The following is a 5,848-nucleotide window of genomic DNA, read 5'->3' as shown; positions in this document are numbered from 1 at the left end:
TCCATATGCCACTTGTAAAGTTTATTGGATCTTACTCTTGTATTGTCTGAAGCTGGCTACCGGATGTATTTGTTCTGGGCCTCTTGGGATGGACTTGTGTGCAGGCCAATATCAGATGCTGCCTATGACTGGCCCTGAGCAATCTGTTGGAGCTGTAAGCAATGGACAATTTGTGGTTGACTCTGCTGTGCCTGGGTACTCACGTGAAGGAACAAGCTACACACTAAGGTGGGCTTTAACTAGAGATAGGCCTATGGGAAGGTCAGCAAAAGTCCCAAATCACCTCAAGAACCACCTCCACCTGCCTCCTCCTGCCAGCTACCTGTTAGGCTCAGGCACTGAAAGAGCCTCTGGCAATACAGGAGTTGCATGAAGTAGATTCTCAGTGAGTTACCAGGTAGGGGCTTGTGGATTTTACCAGATTGATATATGTTCAAATTCAGTGCCAGTCCTGGGTCTGAGAGCGCTTAACAAATGTCCTCAGTTATACCAAGTCTAACTGCCACCTGCTGTGTGTTCGAACACCTTTGTGTTAGAGCTGGGTCTCAGGGAGTCATCATGGTGAGGCCAGCAGAGTTTATCAGGCTCAAGCAGACCACAATTTGTCCCTGTGAAGGGAAGGCTCTACTTGGTTGGGGATGGGAGGAAAAAATGACCCCTGTCATTGAGTCACACAACTCAGTCTGTTCCAGATTCTACCAGGGCAGAAGCAGAGCTCAGCAGGGTGGGGAGTTAGGATGATAAGGCTAGAAGATGTCCTGTGAGGAGGGGTTGCTAGTTAGAGTTTTGGGAAGGTGGGGGCGGGGGGTGCACTGCCCCAGAGCCACACAACTCACTTAGTCCTGGATTTCACCTCAACCTTGGCAGGGTTAAGCCATTAGAAGTCAGGTAAGTAGAGCCCCCAAGCCAGAAATGTGGGTCTCCTGGAAGCTTGAAGGGTGGTCCTAGCAGATCTCCTGTGAGGAGGAAGCTCTAGTCAGGTTAATTGGAAGTTGGGAGAATGGCCCCTGCCTCAAAGCCACACAATTCAGTCACTGACACCCCCTGAGTCTGCCCAGAAATCTACACCCTGGCCAAGCATTTGACTCCTCAGCAGGTGTATGCTCAGCAGGGTAGGGCTAGATAAAGTCTAGAGTATGGAGCTATTGCTTTTCCCCAGACTGATGCCAGACAAAGGGTAGTGCTGCAACCAAGAAAGACAGTATCTGCAGTATAGAAGAGGGACTCAGTACAGGGATCCTGGTGTCTGTCTCTTCGGCTCTATTCTCAAAAACCCAAGATTATCCTCACATGGCTCTAGTCCTCTCTGCCCACACACTGCCAAAAACCAGGCTGAGTGGCTATGAACAAAATTTTGTGCATTGGCCCTAAAGAGGGTGCCTGTGTCTCTCCCTGATAGACAGAAGCCCTGCAAAGCCAGATGTTATATGGGTGCCACTTCCTGGCTCTGGTGCTCTGAGCTGGGGAGCCCAACATTGGGTTGAGACCCATACTTCTCAGGGGATCCCCCACAGCTGAAAAATCCCTCTTGAGCTTCAGCTGCTGCCCATGGGAGTGGGGCCAAGCACTTTTCACATCTCAGCCCTTCCTACCAGTCTCAAGGTGGCTTCTGTAAATCCTTGGTTGTAAGACTTCAACTAATATTTAGTTGGTTATTCAGGATGATTGTTCTCTAATTTAGTTGTAATTTTAGTTTGGTCCTGAAAGTGAATAGAGCTTCTAGCCACCCTGCTGCCATCTTGGATTCTCTGTAGTTGAGTTTTAAATGCTGTTGGCACATTCATGGGTGGGGTTCTCAGGTTGTCTGACTATATGGATAGCCCTCGATCACAGTGTTTGAGTTGCTGTGCAGCAGCTGCTTCTTGAGATGGAGTTGTTCCTAGCAGGGTCTGGTCCTCCCAGAATCCCTCTTTGGTTATGCTGCTTGTATGGTTAGTTGGGTGGAACTCTGGTATGGTATAAAGCTCACCTCTGGTTGCATTGGTTCTGGGTTCACTTTGGTGGGGTTCTGGTGCAGGCCAATGTCAGACACTGTGTGGACTGGGGTTATCTGTCTGGAGCTGCCATGCTATTCACTGTGTGTGGCTGGCTCTGATGGGTTTAGTTGTGTGTGGAAGGGGCCAAGCTACTGACAAGTGTTGGCTTCCTCCAGCTCTGAGCTGGTGGCAGATCAATAAAAGGTCCACCCTGAGGTCCTTCTTTACCTTTTGCTACTTTGCCACCCTTTGAGGTTGTCTGGTCTTCCTCCAGGGTATTTTGAAGACTATAGAGTGGGCTCAAGCTGGCCATAACCCACAGACCCTTCCATAAGGTATGAGTTTGGTAGGGCAGTTTCTAGTAGACTTCTTCCTCTTTCAGGTGGACAGAATTCCTGCTGATTTTCACTGTCAGATGCTATGCAGGCTCCTCTTCCAGGCTGTGGTGCTTTGGGCTGGGGATTCTGTCATGGGCTTAAGACCTCAAACTTCTCAGGGATACTTTTACAGTCGATATATCCCTCCAGATTCTTAACCACCACACATAGGTGCAGGGGCCAGCCCTTTCTGCATCTCTGTCCTTCTTACCATTCCTTATGTGGCTTTTCCTGTAAATCCTTGGTTATAATATTTCTGTTCAGTTGTCCTTCAGTTGGTTATTCAGATTGCTCTATAATTCTACTGTAAATCTAGTTTGGCACCAGGAATGGATGAGTGTAAGTTCTACCTACCCCACAGACATCTTGGAATCTAGAACAGAATTTTTGTAGCTCTTTGATTTAGTCTACCAATAGACATGCATAATAACTAACAATAAAACATTGTACTTTATCTTAACCCTTTCATAAACTATTTTTGGATTAATTATACCACTCTTTTTGCTTCTCAGGGTAACCTTTTTATAGTAGGAAAGGTGCTATTATTATCACCTCTATATTTAAAGTGAGAACTGAGGTTCAGAGAAATGTGATGATTTGCACACTGCCACAGAGTTAGTTTCATTGCTCCAGGACCCAGAATACTCATTTGCTAGGGAGTGTGATCCCTTGCCCTTCCCCTCCATGCCCCTGTCAGCACCAGGTCTCTCATTCCCACCAGAAATTCCAAATGACTCAGACCAAAGTTGCCCAAGAGAATCTATATGGCTTTGATGCATGAGGTGTCCTCTATAAATCATGGTCCATGGCCGCACATGCTTACTGGGGCTCCAGGCTGAATGGCTGCTCCGAGATCTAATCACTGTCCTGGTCTTAGACCACTGCAGTGAATCTTACATCGGAGCTGCAAGTGCTAAAGCAGAGATGCTGGTGGCAGAAGGAGCTTTCTGAGAGTTTGGTAGAATAAATTACTCAAACACTTGGGTTTTTCTGAAAGCAGTGAAGTTTTATTACTGGTATGATACTGAGATAAACAAAACGTAATCTACAGCATTGTCCAGCTCATCCAAATCGCATCTTCATTTTCCATGTAAGTAATTGAGAAAAAAATTGCAGAGACCTTCTGGAGCATTATCTTATTTGGATCTGATTTTAGACAGAACACAGTATTTCATACTGAAGGCAAGTGTATAGTAGCTGTAACTGCAGGCGAACTGCAAGGTGAAGTTGCTCCCCTGTACTATCACAAATGCAAATGTTTAAAGCTACTTAACAATTTCCCCTTGCAGCTGCCCATTTTATTTCTTGCAAAACTGGTAATGATATAAACAGTTGATTATGGTTTACAATAGCAATAAACCTCTCACAATTGGTTGTTTCCAAAATAAATAGCCATTCTGTTAAATGTTAAATAACAAGTCATAAACTGCTGAAAACAACCAATTTCTTGTGGATTATTGCCTGAATAAATTTAAAGCGGAATGGCAGATCATTAAGCTGTGAATGCCACTGATCAAAATCATTGAATTAAAAAATCAATCAATTAACTAATCCACCAAAAAACTCTTTAAAGAGTATCTATCCTGGTGGTTAAATTTGCCCATTTTGCAGGCATGGGATTTCATTCAGCTGTATTTAATAAGCACCATATTTAAAGTCCACAATATCCCAATTAATAAGAGACAGACTTGTTCACTAAGTTAAACATTTGAGTCAAATATATTCAAACTGCAGCCTTAATAGAGGCTGTTCTTGCAAGAGGAGTCAACTTCATTGGGGTGATTGACAGAAGATTCCTCGCCATAGCAACCAGGGTTATCTCTCTGGAATAACAACATTAACCTCCTTCATGACCAGTTTTTCATCCTTAAGTATAAAAGGCAGTTGCATGCATCTTGTGTGATTCTTTATTTTTGAATGAAGACTTAGCACTTAGCTAAAAATATGACAAGATGCGGGGAAAACAAATTAATTTTGAAGTCCTTCTAAAATAAAAAAAAACATTACAATGAGTCTTGTAGCAAGACAGTTAAAGGGCAGGAAGGGCCCCAATCTCTTGTGAGCACAGGGCGATGGCAGATTTCTAGTCATACGCTGCCTCTGAAATAGCCCAGTGCATTGATTTGCTTTGTGCTGTCATACAGCTAGGGTGAAGAGTTTTTTCAGATTTTATTCCTAGCTAAGTCTTTGACCTCAAATCCCTAGTAAATGTGTACATGTGCGCGTGCGGGCGCGCGCGTGCGCGCACGCACGCACGCACACACACACACACACACACACACACACACACCTCTTACCTGTTATCTAGTCTAAAGTAATGAATGATCTATATAAAATAGTATGAAAATGCAATTCTATCTGGAAAAACATGCATGTCCTGCAATCTTTTTGAAAGAAATTGCTAAATGGATCCTAAGCCACCTCCTCTGCCTTACATCTAATGGTTGTTGGAAGCTGTAGACATCATTGTCTTAACACGACACTGAATCACTTCCCAGCCCCGGGCAGAGATGCTGTGCCAATGCTCTGGACCTGACTTCGCCTGCCAGTCTCTGCAAGTGAAAAGTGTGGTTGCCGAAACCGGTTTGGCTCAGTGGATAGAGCATCGGCCTGCAGACTGAAGGGTCCCAGGTTCGATTCCGGTCAAGGGCATGTACCTGGGTTGCGTGCACATCCCCAGTAGGAGATGTGCAGGAGGCGGCTGATCGATGTTTCTCTCCCATCGATGTTTCTGACTCTCTATCTCTCTCCCTTCCTCTCTGTATAAAATCAATAAAATATATTTAAAAAAAAAAAAAAAAAAGAAAAGTGTGGTGCACGAGCCCTGAAGAATGTGGGGGCTGGGACTAGAAAAGACAAAGTGTAACTTGGCTGGGCCACCACTGAGTCCTGTTCTCTTTGTTTCTGATCTCACCTAAAGCCCATTTCCCTTTGGGTCTTCCAAGCGTTAATTGCAATTGCTACTTGAGAGGTTGGGCAAGCTTTCTTGAGGCTTGTGTGTCATTCAAAGTCACAATCTTGAAACCTAAGGACTCAGGTATAACCTCAGAGAACTCCAGTCCTCTGCTGAGGGAAGGTGTAGGGGCGGGGGTGGGCTGGGATCGGGGGAGAAGAAAGCTGCCACTGGGGCCAAAGCAAGAGGAATCTGGGAACATGACACTTAAAGAGTGAAACTGTGTGGCCGAAGAGGGGAAGAGGCAGTCCGGCAGTATTGTTCCAGGTGAAGCTCTGACCTGGTTTGGATTTTAAGCAAACAAACTACCCAAAGGCATGACAAATGGATTTTGAAAGGTGTTCTGTAAAGCAACTTTATACTAAGTTTGGAAATAGGAAGAACTCCTTGAGATCCCTATTGTGTTAGACGCAAACATTGGAGGCCTCCTAATATTCCCTTCATGACCGCCTTATTTCTGGAGATGCTGCCCATCTCCCCCACCACCACCAGCTTTGTTGCCTTTGCCAAGTTCTGGAACTGCCTGGACTCTAAGTTGAGCC

This window comes from Myotis daubentonii, chromosome 2 (assembly GCF_963259705.1).
Source record: "Myotis daubentonii chromosome 2, mMyoDau2.1, whole genome shotgun sequence".
Taxonomy (NCBI): Eukaryota; Metazoa; Chordata; class Mammalia; order Chiroptera; family Vespertilionidae; genus Myotis; species Myotis daubentonii.
Note: the sequence above shows the minus strand (reverse complement) of the source record.